Below are 18379 nucleotides of genomic sequence, written 5' to 3' on the forward strand. Positions count from 1 at the left end.
TGTAGAAATCTACCTTATGGCCAGAACACTCTCGGACTCAAAAGCCTCAAGACCCTTTTTTTTTTTTTTTTTTTTTTTTTTTTTTACAATTAATGTCAATAAATTACTTTTCACGTATACTAGAAATGACAGTGTGAAATATATTAATGAAGTTAACTATTGTTAAAAATCAGAATAATATGTATTCCTAATATGTGTTTCTAAAATAAATTTTATTATATGTATTTAAGGGATACCACATAATGGTATAAGATACACAGATATTTATATATATATAGTATAAAAGAGTTACTATAGTAGAGAACATTATCATATCTGTCATTTCACAGTTATCCATTTTTCACTCTGTGGCAAGAACAGCTATAATCTATTCATTTAGCAAAAATCTTGAATACACACTTTATTAACTATAGTCCTCATGATGTATATTACATCTTTTAATATATTAATACATATTTATTAATTTGTATCCTATGACCTACACTGCCCCATTTCCTCCCGGCTATGCTGACCCTGGTAACCACTGTTTTATTCACTATCTATATATATTTGACCTTTTTTTTAATAAAAACGATTCCATATATAAGCAAGATCACACAATATTTTTCTTTCTTGGTCTGGCTTATTTCATTTAGCATAAGGTCCTCCTCCAGGTCCATCCATGTTGGGGGCAAATAACAGGATCTTCTCCTTTTTAAGGCTGAAAAATATTCCAGGGTGTGTGTATGTGTACACATGATTCTTGGACCATATTTCTTTGTAAACTATTTTCTATACATTCTTAGCCCTTCCATAGAAACCCCAGAAACTCTTCTCTGTCTGTCCCCTCCTGCCTACATCTCTCTCTCCCTCCCTCTTAAAGTAACTCTAAAATATAATTTTAAATATTCTTATTTTGTCTGGTGCCAGACTGTTTTGGCCACTAGCCATAAAATATATTTAGCTGTATTCATTTAAGCTACCATACAAGCCAGGCGCTACATCTACAGAACACCTTTCTTTTCACTTTGTAAGTTCTTTTATAATATTGGATGTAGTGATGAGAGAAAGAAAAGAGTGAGGTATAATGGTCTTCCTAGGTATAAGAATTTTCTTTTTGAGTAACTGTTTTGATTCCTTTAGTAACGAAAACAAGAGCCAAGGTAATGATCTGAGTTCTGATAATGAGTGTGTTTTGGCACAAACTGTCACATGAATCAAAGGTAACTTGAACAAGTATAAATTAACATTACACAGCCAGAAAATATTTAGATTCACTAAATGTGTTACTCTAAGCAAAATTCAGGAGTTAAGTCAATGATAGATAGTCATTTTGGTGCCTGGGTCTTAGGAGAAAATGGGACCATAAGAAATAAACACTGCCCTTACAAAGAAAAAACCTTTGTCCTGGTGTTAAATGTTAAAAAGGATGCCCCTCAGGTGAGCATACCTTGATAATATGGATCATCCAAAGTAATAAGATGATATGGTTTGGCTGTGTCCCCATCCAAATCTCATCTTGAACTGTAACTCCCATAATCCCCATATGTCATGGGAGTGACCTGGTGGGAGATAACTGAATCATAGGGATGGTTCTGTGCTGAGGGAGCTAAATATTTGTGCTGGTCTTATGGCAGTGAATAAGTCTCATGAGATCTGTGGTTTTATAAAGGGCAATTTTCCTGCACACGCTCTCTTGCCTGTCACCATGTAAGCCATGCCTTTGCTACTCCTTCGCCTTCTGCCACGATTGTGAGGCCTCCCTAGCCATGTGAGACTGTGAGTCCATTAAGCCTCTTTTTATGTATAAATTACCCATTGTTGGGTATTTCTTCATAGCAGTAGGAAAATGAACTAATACATAGGATTGTTGAGAAATATACATCAAATATAAAATGTGATTTTTAATGATTTTTCTTGATTGATGTCTGATGGAGACTAAGTGCTTAATATCAAAACAGAACTCATGGTGTTTTATTCTGGGGAAAGCAAGTTAATGTAGTCCAGGCTTGTAACCTGCTGGTATAAGAAAAGATCCTAGACTTCCCAAAGGGAAAAATGGATAGCAGGTTACATCATAGGGTCAGCAGTTTCTTAGATGTGGTCATCTGGTTATAGTATCACTCTGAAATATTACCTCCTTCTAGGTTTTTGATAGGAGTGGGATTGCAGACAATTTGAAGCTCTACTTTATGATGACAGCCTGGTGGGTTCTAACTGAGAAATAAAGACCCAGTTAGGATACTAGATGAGTAGGTGTTTATTAACATACTGTTAGAAAAAATTGAGAATTCTGGCAGGTGTTAGTGCTCAAAGTAAAACCTTTCCTGTTTACAGAGAGAGGTGGGCTTGGAGAGATCCTTCAGAATGAATTGGGACTTTCCTGAAGAAAGAGCTCTGGATCTGTTCAAGCATCACTGAGACTTCTGAGAGACACGTCTGTATTAGTCCACTTTCATACTTCTATAAAGAACTGCCTAAGACTGGGTAATATATAAAAGAAAGAGATTTAATTGACTCCCGGTTCAGCATGGCTGCAGAGGCCTCAGGCAACTTACAATCATGGCATAAGGTGAGAAGGAGCAAGCCACCTTCTTCACAGGTGGCAGGAAGAAGTGCCCAGTGAAGCAGGAAGAGCCCCTTATAAAACCATCAGGTCTCGTGACAACTCGCTCACTATCACAAGAACAGCACAGGGGAAATTGCCCCCATGATTCCATTACCTCCGCCTGGTCTCTCCCTTGACATGTGGGGATAATGGGGATTACAATTCAAAATGAGATTTGGGTGGGGACACAAAGCCAAACCATATTGACATCCCAGGATGATGATTCTCCATCTCCACAATGTGTGCAATATTTTAGGAGTCTTTTGTTACTCATAATAGCTAAAGTACAGATCTTTGCAAGTAGTTTCATCTTCTGTGAATGAAAGCAGATTCAAACAATAACATTACTCTCACCTGCATCATACTTTTTCAAGAGTGAGCAGTGTGCTGGAAATTGCCCTGACCCATGCTGTTTTATGTAAGCCATAGTCCTTTGTGTATAGGTACTCAGAGGAGAGCAGGTACTTTTTTGTGCTAGGAAGAAATATGGCCAAGCAATACTGCTATCTAACAAGGAAGCTGTTTTTCTTTAACCTGGACCATTTTCAGAGTAGGCATTCATGAACTTTTGGAAAATGTAGCAAAGCTTCCATAGACATTCTGATTGGATATATCATTGCTTCCTGCTCAGCTTGCTAAGATAACTTGAAAACAGAAAATCCTTTTGTCTGGAGTAGGTCTTTAATAAACCAAATTTTAAGTATTGTATATTTTTTTCAGTTGCTTAAGTGGAAAGACATTATTACTTGAATATAGTTTTCTTTTATAAACAACCGAGAATACTACTGACTTTAAAGGTCATTGGTTTATTACTTAACCTAAAAATAATTGCTTTGACATATATGGAACATTGTATCTCATTATTTTTTGATAACTTCAGAAGAACTAATATAATAGGAGGTATATCTAAAGTGGAATAGGGAATTCAGAATTTATATTAGAACAGAAAAGTATAGAGTAACACGACAAGGAAATTCATAAAAATATAGTATATTTTCCATGTGAAAATATATTTCCAGACCAATTTCAAAAGAATGATAGCTTAGATTCCTCTCTGCTGCAATAAGCTATATCCCCCACTTGAAATACATTCCACCTTTCCTATAATTACCTCTTCCACCAGAATTGCAATTATACAATTCTTTTAATCTTTTACTTTTCAAAAATAATGGAAATTTAAATTGGGAATTAAGTTGCATTTAATTTCCAGTTTAGCATTTTAATCTTTGAAAATAGCCTCGCCACAGGCAAGGTACAGCTGAAAGCTTCAATGACAGCACACCTAAAATGGGAGGCCTGTCAGCTTTGAAATATGAACTGGTGGTTTGGCTTCCAGCAAAGCTTTGTCCATTATACTCCCTCTCTTGTTCGCTTCTCCCTCTAGCTTTTCTTCCACTGTCAGAGAACTGAAATGCTAATAATTCTACTCCAGGAAATATATTTCACATAATTTCTATAACACCAAATGAAAAGCCTTAAGACTGTATTATCATAGAAGCTAGTCTTTATGTAACACAAGATTTTATTGGATATGTAATTTTATATACATATTGTATTATATACCTCTATCTAAATACAGAAATACTTTATAGCCTTATTATGTATAATAAAAAATCTAACATCTTCTCAAGCCACATTGCAGTTTGTAGTACTATCTGGATGGTGCATCATGAACAAATTTCAAAAGGAAATGTTGGTGTGAGAAGATTCCTATGGTTCTGGTAAGACTCTACATCCCCCTCCCCCCAGGTCTGTGGAATAATGTATATGCATATAAACAATACATACATGGCATCAATTGTTATAACCATATATATGTGTGTATGTGTTTAAATTGTATTAGTAAGATTTTTTTATATACTCAGTACCTAACACAGAGTCTAACACATTTTATATCTTCCAATAAATGAATGAAGCAAATGAAAACATCAGTAAACAGAAAAAAACAGGCATTTTATTTATTTTAATTTGAGTGGCGTTTGGTTGTAATATCTGACACAAGTCAGTGATATTTAATGGTTTAAAATAATGTAAAGTGTAGTTTTACCCTGAAAGTTTTGCCCTGTATCTTTTGCTATGGTCTGTCAGCTATAATTTGTTCAATCTTTTATGTAGCTTTCTTCCCAGTCTTACAAGTCTAATTGGGGAAAGTAAGGGAATTAACAATTATCAGAAGTCTATTCTTTTTTCTAAACATTCACGTGTCTTTGAATCTCTACAAGAATCCTGGAAAAGAGGATCATTTTGCAGGAAAACAAACAAACAAACAAACAAACAAACAGAGTTTCTGAACAACTTGTCCCAAAGGTACAGCCAGAGTTTGAATCCAAGTCAATCTAATTCCAAACATAGATCTTTTCCTCAAACCATAACATTTTCAATAACTGTATTTTATCATTTCTTATGAACCCTGACAACTTTTACTCACAATCTTATCAGTAGACTGGACATTCACTAAATGCCAACTGTGAACAAGTGAAACCTTTAAGACTTGGATGGTGTTGAAGTTCCCTGGTGTGATATTTCAGTTTACTCAGTACCCACCTGAATGAATGCTTTGAAGAAAATAAACAAGTGAAGCTTAATCAGCTAAGTAAATGTTTGGATAAAAAAAAGAAGCTTGTTTAAATAAGGGAATGTCCTTATTCAACTGATCTACTCATTTAAGACAAACAATTACCATAAAACTAATTCTCAAAATTATGTTTTATTTAATTATTGAATTGGGTTAGTACTGTCCTTTGACTCATTAGTCCACATACACACACGCACACCTACACAAATAAATATATATACATACATAGAATCTAAAAAATACTCTTACTGACAAGATGGAGATGACACTAATTTATGCATATATCAGGGCAATTTCAATTTCTGTATTTTAATAGTTTATCTCTGATATTTGCAAACTAAGAGCTTCATTTATAGACTGTACTTGTAGATGAGTTCCAAGACTACAAATGTTTAAATGTCTTTTTAAACTGAGTGTGCACGAATGATTTTTATCAGAAGCATTATGTAAAATAGTTACTATTATCTTTTAAGTAGTATCAGGCTGGATCGTTGGAATTTACTAGGAACTACCCACAGATACCTTCTCTTAAGGATACTGATCGGGGAACTCCAAATATTCTTGCTATGCATACCCTAAAAAGACTCTTGAAAAATGAGTCAACCTTTGCAGATTTTAAAATCTGCATTCAAAATGTACTTTTCATTCTTAAATGATTGAAAATAATATAACTTGAGGGACACTGTAAATATTGATATTTTAAAACTAAGATATATGTTTATGCCTGAAAAATCTTATTGATCACCTATTATACTTTTCTTAAATAGTATGTATATACAATAAGTGGTTTTTTTTTTTCTGTTACTATAAGTCCTAAATGTAAAAAAACAAACCTTTTCAATTGAGGTATTGTTACAATTATTAATGTGCAATTGACCAAAACAATAAATGTATATTATAAAATTTGATAAACATAAAAATAAAAATTTATTGAAAATACATCTCTTAATAAGATGGATGAGTATTTAACAATTTATACACCTTCAGAAGAATATAAATTATTTCTAGAATTGGAAAGGTTTCAGCATCAATTCTATCCCTAATTTTTGTCTGTATAGATGTAAATGATGAAAAATCTTATTCAAATAAGTAAGTAGAAGGAAACGGAAGGAACTGTATTATAGTAGCGTTGCTTAATCCTTTGTGCTCCTGCTATGGCATATGCTAAAAGTACATGATGACTGTTTACCAAAATGTATTTTTAATGATCTATCAGTTGACAACTTATCAGGTCTTCTCTTCGGGTTCAGTTGAAAGCAAAGAGTTAGCAACCACTCTTCTTGCAAAAAGCTGTGTTGCCCTGTCATAAAAGTCATTCATGCTTCTTTTGTTTGAAGCCTTAGTAAGATCAGAGTTGGATGAAAGGTAAGCCTCTTTTTTTCTTAAATTGGGAGAAGTGGTTAGAAAGGGGAAGTGGTTAGAAAGGAGAAACAGCCTGAGGTCTTGACTACAGACGTCTTTTTTTTTTTTCTTCCAGGCAAATTCAGTTTTCAGGAAGAGTACAAAATAAAGTAGAAGATCTAAAAATAAATTCCCTTAAAACTATCTGTGCCTACTCCTTGGAATGCCTTCATGTACCCCCAGGTTACTCCACTGTGAGAAATTCTGAATCATTACCTATGATAAGAAATATAAACTGGCACATCAGAATCACCCGATAACTTGTTTGTCCACTTCCTCAGTTGTATCTCACAGCTAAATAGTTATCTGTTAAACCAAGAGAAGTTGCAGTTCTGGGAGAAATAACCTTATTGGTATTTGTGCCTAAATATAATTCTGAACTCCCTCTTTTCTACCTTCTAGGCTTTGAGTTCATTTATTTCAGCAGCAAAAGATGTCAGGAGCAAGAGGCAGTCCCACATAGTGTAGATTCATTGAATAGTGGAGCCAAACTGTGATTTAGAAACAACATTGCCAGTAACTATCTGATTAGCCTTGGGCAAGTTCCTCAACCTTTCTGAATCTGTTTCTTCACAATGATTCCCAGTCTGGCTGCACCTTCGACTCACACAGAGATCATTAAAGAAATACTGATGTCCAAGCATAGCCCCCAGGAATATGGATTTGATTCTCTGCTTAATTCTAATGTGAAGGCAAAACTGGAAAAGTCAAAGTTAGGATCATTATCCATACAGTCTTTCAACAAATATATAATAAGTGCCTATCATGAGCAGTGTTGCAAGTTCTCTGTGTTAAAATATCTACATATTATTTTCTAAAGAAAAATTGAATGCTACTTGAATAAAATAAATGATACATTTGAGCTTATCAGTGTTGAAAATCCTTTGTTCAAAAATGATGCAAAGTAGAAAGGGCAATTTAGTCTACAAAAGCTTCTTTTTTAAAAACTGAATAAATAGCACAGGCACATCCAAAAAGTGTATAGCATGGAGAAATTCAATAATGTGAATTTCTCTGGGGGCACAGAGACACCCCCAAATTTGTGTTATCATGTTGCAACACGGTCTTAGTTCCACATTTCATGTAGCAGAATGTATCCCTTCATTCTGAGATCCAGAAGGACAAAAGGGTTGCACAGTTACCCTTTTTCTGCCTCTCACAGATCTCAAGAAGCAATAATAAACAATTAATTCTACCCAGGATACCAATGAAAATCTATTTTCTTTTCTTTTTCCCAAAGAAAAACCTCAGAAGGAAAGTAAACTGACCTTTTAAATGAACAAGATCTGACATGATTGAGCTAACCCAAGAAAGAAAATTCCCCTCTGAGGTGAATAATTTTTTAATTAAAAGGTGAAATCTGACACATCACACTGGTTTTGTTATCATTGCTGTTTTCTTCCATTACTCTCACACTCATAACAAAAAAAAGAATGTATTATATATGACTGTGTTTTATAAATGCATGTATTCTACTCTATCCATTTCAGTCCATTTTTTCTTAATGCATTTGTCCTGTCACTTTTACTCACTGTAATTCAATTTTGTTAGGAAATTTAACTTGCTGTTTTATGCTTTATATATTTCACCTGATGCAAAATGGACTACCTGATTGATTCTGCATTTTTAGTTCACCTTTTGATTTATAGGTAAAGATCAACAATTAACTTTAAGCATTAAGCTAAAAAAAATCTTAGCCAGAAGGATTGCTTCCTGAAAATGACTTATTTTGTATTTTTCTTAAATATAAGAAAATGCCCTGGTAAGAATAATCAACAATTTTGATTCTAGTTTTCCATTTGATTTGAACATGTAAATTATTTCAGGATGGTGGATGATACATAAATATCTACAGCTTGAAATATGTGCATTGGGGAGGTTTTGTTGAATGCTAGATTGTTGTTTTGCTATAGTTTGTGTTAGTTATTAGCTTGATATTGGAAAGTAACTAAAATTTGAATATATGATATTTTTGCTTCTGAAACAAATATAGCGATTGAAAATGGACCTTTTATGAATGTTTAGTGGGGCAATTTCTGGCAGGTGAGGAAGAGAGTAAAGAAGATTCATTGTATAAAAGCAAAGCGAATAAACATAAACTTGTAATATAACAGAACATATCAGCAGATTTGGTTCTCAGAATGACTCTTACATTTTAATTAATGACTATGTAAAAAGAATTAGCACTATGAACTTTCTTTTTCAAAATTTAAAGTTTTTTAAAATAAAGAAGTTTACATTTTAGCATCAACTGACCAAAGCATAAGGGGCCATCCAAGGAAAAAAAATCTGAAGATCTTTCGTAAAAAGATCATCTCCTTGCTTTTCAACCTTCACACTTCCGAGACAGGGGATATAAATGTTTATATCATCTCTTTTTCTAAAATAAATCATTTCTGATTTAGCATCTTTTACAGAAGAGCCCACTGCAAATGTCAATTTTTATAATTGACCAGACCATACTTGTGGGAAAAATGAAGGGACAAGAGTAGGAATGTCATTCAGGGTCACTAAATACATTTCTATCACAGGAAAGCATTACATCTTCTGCATTTTATTTCTTCAAGCCATTCCCTTCCAACATCTCATACCCCTGTCTCCCCAGAAAGTTGGAGTCACAGGTAACACAGCTGGGAAAACTTTCTTTATGAAAAGATTAACACACTTTTAAAAAGAGATACATATGTCAAAATTATTCCAGAACACTGTTCTTGGAAGGGCAGTAAATGCAACCAAGTTAGTTTCTGCTATTAAAACAAAATATGAAGCTCATGGGGAAATTTAATCACAATATGCTGTCTATGAATTAAAAATTCACTTACTATAAAGCCTCCAAGAAACAAAGAAAACTTTTTTTAAAAATAGAAGAAAATGTGCAACTTTTGAAACCCTAAACTATTTTTTTTTTTTTTTTTTGACACGGAGTCTCGCTCTGTCGCCCAGGCTGGAGTGCAGTGGCCGGATCTCAGCTCACTGCAAGCTCTGCCTCCTGGGTTCACGCCATTCTCCTGCCTCAGCCTCCCGAGTAGCTGGGACTACAGGACCCCGCCACCACGCCCGGCTAGTTTTTTGTATTTTTAGTAGAGACGGGGTTACACCATGTTAGCCAGGATGGTCTCGATCTCCTGATCTCGTGATCCGCCTTCCTCGGCCTCTCACAGTGCTGGGATTACAGGCTTGAGCCACCGCGCCCGGCCTAAACTAATTTTTTAAACCAAAACCAGAATTATTATTCTTTTTTCTTTTTAGCTTTCAATCAAACACAATCCAATTCCTGAAGAAAAGATGGGAAAACGGCATAAACCAGAGTACGAACACGATGTTTAAATCTTAGTTTGCCACAAAATGTAAATGTATTTCAGTAATGTTCTATAGGGTTCGTAAGCAATTGAAAAGTTGTTATTTCTTTTACAATTGCAACATAATAAATATTACAATCATATACCTTTCTGGTAGTGATATAGAATTTTTTACTTGGTGACAAATCGTTCTGCCAAAAGACAGATAAAGTAAATCAAATGCAGGCATAACATCTATATTATGTAAATGTGTGCGGTTATTACTAGTGGAGATTAACATGATTTATTGTGCTTACGGGTCATTTTTTTGACCTTTATAGTAAAATGCCATTTCATATCTTTTTACATATTGTTATTATTAATCTCCATTAGTCATATATTTTTGTAAATACCTTCTCTAAATCTATTATATATTTTAAAATGTGGCTTTTTTATTTTGCTCTATGGAAGCTTTAAATTATCAGTTAATTCAGTCTGCCAATTTTATGTTTTAAGTCTTCCAGGCTTCCTGACTTACCAAAAATCTGTCTCCTGTAAAGCTTATAAAGTCCTACATTTTCCTTTATTGTTTATATGAGTTTATATTTCTAGTTAGCTCCTTAATCTACTAGGACTGTTTTTTGATCAACAGTTAAAGTTATAGGTACATGAATAGTCAATTATGAGACACTATTTATTAAGTAAAACAGGCTATCCACACAGAACTGAAATATCCTATCTTATTTGGATGTTTTCCTAGATTCTCACTTTTAAACCACTAACCCATTTCTCTAGCCTTATGCCAGCACACTATGGTTTTGATCACAATTACTTCAAAGTATAGCAGAAATCTGGAAGTGTAAGTTGCTGCCATAATATGCTTCATATTAATAAAGTTATTTCCAATTTATACACACACACACAAAATTTCCTTCTATATAAACTTTAAATTACATCCTCGCCTATTTCGTTTGAAATTATATTGCCCCCAAACACATCAAAAGCATTCTGATTAGAACTGTATTAAATTCAAATGTTAATTTGGCAGGTATTGCAAGTTTAATGACAATAAATCTTAAATCCTAAAACAAAGTATGTCTCTATGTAGTCAGTTTTCACTTTGTGTTCTTATGTATATTTTTATGCTTTTCACCTATAGGGTCTACAATTTTTTTTAACTTTATTCCTCCTTAATTTATACATTGTCATCAGCGTGAATGAACATATTTCCATTTGCATTTATAGTCATTAATATGAATAAAATCTATTGAGCTTTTTATATTGTATGTATTCATGACGTATTTTTAAAATTATTTCACAGATTTAATGAGTCTCCTGAGTTTTCTCAGTGCACAATAATCCTATTTAACAATACTTTTTCTTCTTAAAAAATATTTGTTTCTTTTTTCCTTTTGAGGTTATCATGATTATTATCATTATTTTAGAGGTGGAGGTCTTGCTACTTTTGATTTATTTCATGAGCTAGACCAAGCAAAGCAAATTTGAAAACTTTGAAAAATAAAAATTTGGTAATTTTCAGTGTTGACAATGGTGCTTCTTTACAAGGGTGTCAGCAAACTACACAAAAAAGAAAACTTTGTTTTGCAAACTTTGTATTTATAAAATGTTATTGAAAGCACAGGCACACTCACTAATTTAAGTATTGTCCATAGCTGGTTTCAATGCCACAACTGCAGAATCAAGTAAATACTACAGAGACTATTTGGTCCACAAAACTTAAACTATTTACTATCTGCCCCATTACAGAAGAAAAAATGCAGATTTCTCTTCATCCTTCTCCTTCCTTCTACTATGCAGCAGGCATACTTCTAGGATTTTTTTTTCCCTATATAATCACAAATTATTTCCCCAAAGTTACTAGGAAGTAGATGGGACTTTCTAGCCCCATTTTACATTTGATAAAACTGAGGCATGAATAAGCTAAGTCACTTGCCAAAGGTCACTTGACTGGTAAATATTGTCAGTCAAATTTTGACCCCGAAAGCCTAACTATAAGTTCATACTTGTGCAGTAGAACCCTTTCATCTTTGGTCTCATAGCACTTATCATACTATATTGTTTTGTTACATGTTTAATAGCCTGTAGCTATATGTAAACATATCAGCTTTCTTAAATGTTACTTCCTCATAAAGACCTCCCTCTAGACCAGTGGTTGTCAACTAGGGATGATTTTGCTCTGCAAGGGACATTTGGAAATGTCTGGGACAAATTTGTGATTAAAGAAGAGAGTACTATTGGCATCTAATGGGCAGAGGTCATTTGTGATGCCAAACGTCCTATAGTGCACAGGGCAGTCCACCACAACAAAGATGTACTTGACTCAAAACGTCAGAGATTGAGAAACATAGCCGTAGATCAATTGTCATCTTCTGAACTTTGGAGTTTACACATGCAACTAATTGTACAGTTATTTAACATCTGTACACTCATTCACTGCTTTCACCACTAGACTGAAAAACTCCATCAGAGACCACATATGTTTTGTGCAGTGCTATACCTCCTGTGCCTTCTGCAGTAAGTGACACAGTAGACACTCATTAAGCATAAGCTTAGTAAGTGAATAGTGGACAACTTAAAGTTTTATAGTGTAAACGTGGTACTGTCAAGAGTCTCTGTGTTTAATAAACATTGCTGTCATAGTCTAGCTAACCATATTTAAAATAATTTTTATATATGTATGTGTATGTATATATATACACACATACATATTTCACCACAAGATTTTTATGGTGGTGCTTTTATCCACAGTTATAAGTTCTTTAAGAGATATTTTCTATCATTAAAAAATAAATTTATGCCTATGAACTGAAGTATTTGTGAAAAAAGTTCAACTGACGAGTAGGTTAGAACATTCGAAATCTTCAGGTTTTGATAGTTTTGTTTTACATAGGTGTTTACGATTTTTAACTGGCTCTTCAATGTTCTCTGAGTAGGTAGGGCTGGCTCTAGGCAAGCACCTGAAGTACAGAGTTAGCTTCAGGTCTGCCTTGCTTTTCTCACCTTTAGGATTTCCTGATATCTTTATCCTATTTTTATCAATCTCATCTTCGGCTCTGTATCTCTCTTGTTGGGAAATAAGACTCAGAATCACAGACTCTTAGAACACAACAGGACTTTAAGATCACCCCTCCTAATCACCCAACTGACACATACATTCCCATGTATAACTCCCAGGTCCCAATTTTTCATTATCTTGCCTATGATCAGGTATCATAAGTGCTAGAAAACACACTATTGAGGCACCAATTCCTGCTTTTGGAAGTTCTGATATTTAGATGGCTTTTTATTGGGTCAAATGTCACCCCCCACTTTAGCTTCTATCGAGAGACTGTGTACCTCTTGGAACTATTCAGCACAAGTTTAAATTTTTGTGTGCCTAACAGTCCTTCAAACATTTGAAGACAGCTGTCATCTCTTCTTCTTCCTGCTAAACTTCCCTAGATCTTTCATTACCTAGATGACACAGCGTCGAGGCTTCTCAATCTATGAACAATTAACTAACTTCCAACTTTTCTCTGACTGGTTTAAAATCTCTTGTAAGATTTGACTGTTTATTCATTACATGAAGGAACAGTGAGAATAAGGGGATATGGTTCCCTCTACTATTTCCTCAATGCATATTTGTTGAATATTCTTTGCCAGGAGCTTTGCTAGGTCCTGGGAACACAATTTTGAGCAAAATAGACAGACTCCTTTCCCTCTTGCTGCTTATGATAATACAATTGGCCCTCAGTATCCATGGGGAATTGGTTCTAGGATCCCCAAGAAAGCAAATCCACAAATGTTTAACAGACATATAAAATGATGTAATATTTCCATATAACCTATGCACATCCTCCTATATTCTTTAAAACATCTCTAGATTACTTGTAATACTTAACACAATGTAAATGCTATATAAATACTCATTACATTGTATTGTTTAGGGAATAATGACAAGAAAAACATCTATACATCATCAGTACAGAGGTAAGCATTCATTATTTTTCTGCATATTTTTGATGCATGGTTGAATTCACAGATGTGGAATCCAAGAATATGAAGAGACCCTGTACCAGGTAAGAGGGACATTGATGGAAACATTATAGTTAAAACTGAGGTTACAGATATGACAAGTGTTGCCTGAAACTATGAGAGCATATAATAAGGGGGCCTATATTTAAAAGTATCATCTCACATAATCCTCCCAATGATCCAAAAATGTATTTTCACCTTAAATATCAGGAAGCAAAATTGCACAGGTATTCTTAACATGGATGCAGGGTCTGGGCCTCAAGAAGAATCCCTGGTTCCCTCATTCTATGAGGGAGGTACGATACTCAAGACTCAAAGACAAGTATGCATAGTCTTAACTCATAATTCCTTCTGACACCATGCTTCCTACCACAGGCTAGGATTCAAAGTCAGCCATAAAGATCCAGAAATGAATAAAACATACATTTAGTTAAGGGGAGAAGGCTCAATTGCCCTCTAGGTTGCCAATATGAAATGAAAAAGAATGGCTAACCACATCTCTCAGCATTGTCAAAATAGCCATTGACCAGAGAGAGTATTGCAAAGACCCCCAATTCAATTCAGACTTCATTTCTACCTATGTGGAATTGCTGCAGCCAGAAATTTAAATAAATATTACTTAGATTTAAGAGACATGTACCCAACTCTTAACAAATGGATGTCCTCAAATGTAAATATCCATTTAAAATATACAAGAATTACTGTGCTATAAAGTAAAAATTGCTATGTGTCTTTTACTTTTGCTGTCCAGTGCCCTTGAGACTCTGGATATGTGATAACTGGCATGGCTACTTTGGAATATTTACTCATATATGTGAACCATAATGGCCTTAATGACTACAGATAAATCTTCTTTCATATTAATCAACTATCTTTCAAAATGTGTACCGCAGGCTGTTCTGGGAATGGAGCTAGATTTGAGCCATTAGCAAAGGTCTACAAAGTAAAATCACTGTTACTGGTTTTTTTTTTTTTTTTTTTTTTTTTCTGATTAAACATGGATATTGTTTGGATATGTGTCCCCGCCCAAATCTCATCTTGAAATGTAATTCCCAATGTTGGAGGTGGGGCCTGGTAGGAGGTAACTGGATCATGTGGGTGGATTTCTCATGAATGGTTTAACACCATCCTCTTGGTGCCATCCTCATGAAGATGAGTGAGTTCTCTGAGATCTGGCTGTTTAAATGTGTGTAGTACGTCATTCTGTCTCTCTTGCTCCTGCTCTAGCCAGGTGATGTGCCTGCTCCCATTTTGCCTTCTGCCATGATTGGAAGCTTCCTGAAGCCTCCCCAGAAGGAGATGCTGCTATGTTTCTGGTACAGCCTGCAGAACTGTGAGCCAAGTAAGTGTCTTTTCTCATCCATTACCCATTCTCAGGTATTTCTTTATAGCAATGCAAGAACAGATTAATATAACACAACACACAGACACATGAATAAACTCATAATACACTAATTAAAACAATATTTTGAACATCATGAAAATATGCCAATGTAATTTTATGTCTTTTGTGTATCCTTTCAGAGATTGGACGTTCTAACGCACCTCTTATATTTTGTGCATTAATTTAAAAAATAAAGGCTTTACGGCTTCACCTCTGCCTGTGTATTGATGGTGCTTTTAGTGTTTCACCTTTGCTGTTCTGCCAACATATCCTCAATAAATCGATCCCAAGTGCCAGAAAGCAAATAACCCTTTATTTTTGCACATTTAGAATGTTTCCCCCAAAAAGGAGGGAGACAGCAGATATTAGAGAGTGCCTACCATGTGATGGTCAATCACAACAGGCCCTTCGATTAATATTTATTCATTTTGATATCACAACTTGTTCTAGTCTGTGGTGGGGTCTTTAACCTGGCATCTGTGGATGAGGTTTAGGGAGGTCCCAGGATCCCAGGAATTATATTATATAATGTAAATACCTTTGCTTTGTGAGTCAGTTGTTACATTCCATTTTACAGTGGAAGATTATTGAGATCGAGCAACATACCCACATCATTGATAATTGGTAGACATGGGGTTGTATAGCAGCCCTGTGTTACTTCAAGACACATGCTTGCTTCAACATGCCACACTGCCTTCTTACAGAGCTGTGAAGAAGTTGAAATCACAAAAGCTATTAAAGATCAATGCAGATAAACTTCATATTATGTAGCCTTTTTGTGAGCATAACCTTCAATTATCTCCAATAACCTTAACTACATACAAAACTATCATACATCAATGATGGATACATAATTAATCTCATTTGAACCAATTCTTTAAATAATTTCAACTGTTGACATAATTTTGAAAATAAACATGTTTTTTTTTTTTTTTCAATTGAGGCATAATTTGCATATAAGAAAGTGCAAAAGTCTAAGTGTTTGGATGGATGTGCTTTGACAATTGAATGTATCTATGTATTCACCACCCGAACAAAATAGACAACATTTCTATTACCCAGAAAAGGTCACTAATGACTCTGTCCATTCAATTCCAACCCTCACCCAGAGGTAACCACTTTCTTAATTCCTGGGATCCTGGGACCTCAATTACTGAGTTTTGCTGTGCTTTAACTTCATGTAAATACCCATATTTGTGTCTATGACTTCTTGCTCAGCATAGTATTTTTGAGATTCATCCATATTGTTGCTTTTATCATTGGTTGTTCCTTTATTCACTGCTGAGTAAAATTCCATAAATGGTTTAACAGAGGCATCAGCTTTTTGTGAGGTAGTGAGGGAAGGAGGAGGGAATGATTGCATTTCATGTGATATGTAAATGGAAAGAAGCACCTAGCTACACAAAGAGAAAAGGAAGAGCATTCTAAGAACAGAGGAACATGTGCAAAGGCCCTGAGATGTTTTAGAAAGTGAAGAAGCACTAATATGATTATACTATATGGATTGAGAAAGATTGGCTTAAGAAGAAAATGGTAAAGGTAGAAATATCATATATATATCATGCTTTGTAATTCATTGTATTCAAAGCCATAATAAGGAGTTGGGTGTTCATCCTAATAAGATAAATCCATGAGGGCCTTAAGCACAGAAATGTCTTTATCTAGCTGACATTTTGAGAAGATCCATTTTGCTGTGGTGTAGGACTGAATCGGAAGAGAATAACAACCATAGTAAGAGAATGTGACCTATTCTGGCAAGAGGGCAGAGGTGACCTGGCCTAAGATGGGGGAGATGCAGAGGAAGAGAAGGCAAATTCAAAATAAATTTTTGGAGACAGAAGTTGCATTGCATTACTTGCTTATATATTAGACATAAAATGGGAGATAAATGATAGAATCATGTGGACTCTGCTTAACAATCAAGTAGATAAGAAGACACTAATGTGAAATAGATGAGGGCTGGGGAAGAGGAAAGATTTTAAATAAAATATCAAAGCTGCACGTATGGCAGTCAATGAATTGTGTGATATACTCAGGTGAACAAGCAGGTTTGGAATCAAGAGAAATCTGGGATGGAGAGACAGAGGAGTTATTCAACTAAAGACGGCATTTAAGTCCATACAAACGGATACTATCAACTAGGAAGAGAGCGAAACCAGAAACCCTAGGATTGAAGGTATAGTCTCAAACAGTGGCATACATACCTCTGAGGAATTGAGAACAACGCATTGGGACACAAAGGAAAACTGTTAATGTTTCTACTTGTGTTTGCATTTATATTTATTGATTTCTACTTTTGCATATGTTTACATGTTTAGTCATATTCATATATGATTTACAAATAAATGTACATTTTGGGGAAGAAATGTGCTGACAAGTTCTGTTTCAATGAGAAAGCAGTCTTGAAATTTTGAAGACCACTGCCTTAGAGGTCAAGAGGCGGAGGAGGAGCTAGCAGAAACAGCTGAAAAGCAGCAGCCAGTGAGCTTCAACAGAAGTTATTGTTTTAAGAAGAAAAGGAGTATTCCGTTGTTCCCTCTATCTGTGCAGTTGTGGGTAATGTGAACTCATAGTTTGTCTTGTGTGGTCCTGTTCCAAATGCCATACTTGCTGGAAATAGATTGTGGAGCATTGATAAGACAGTCTATAAGGCTAAGCAAGTATAAGGTTGCCAAAGAAGTCATTTGTTACTATCTTCCCATTCATTTTCTCAAGTCTAGTTCTTCTGTTAGCCTGTGGTTAGGGTGTTTATTCTGAATGTGTCCCTGTGTCTTTAAAACTTCACATTTATATTTGACAGTATTCCATGAAATCATTAGGGTTCTTGTCAGGTTTCAAATATTACATAAACTATTTTGGAAAAAAATGTACATTTCAGGCACATTTCCAGTCCTAAACAATATAAATTATAGCCAAGTATGGCATTTAGCCATTAATGCTGTCTTTCACTTCAGTAATGTAAAGAAATAATAGGCTTATGACAACTTGGATAATACTTTTAAGCTTCTACATTATTGTTTCAGATACAAAAAATTTTTACTTCACAGTGGTTCTACCTTAAAGAAAGAAAACCAGGCTCCAGATGTAAGCCTGTAACTTAGTTCTGAGTTTCTGACTTT

General features: G+C 34.7%; 1 protein-coding gene across 14 annotated transcripts in view; it reads right to left on the minus strand.

The window, feature by feature from the left end:
- Positions 1-18379, minus strand: part of DMD (dystrophin) — a 2269491-nt gene that overhangs the window by 1090388 nt on the left and 1160724 nt on the right. The window lies entirely within an intron of this gene.

This window comes from Macaca thibetana, chromosome X, assembly GCF_024542745.1.
Source record: "Macaca thibetana thibetana isolate TM-01 chromosome X, ASM2454274v1, whole genome shotgun sequence".
NCBI classification, from domain to species: Eukaryota; Metazoa; Chordata; class Mammalia; order Primates; family Cercopithecidae; genus Macaca; species Macaca thibetana.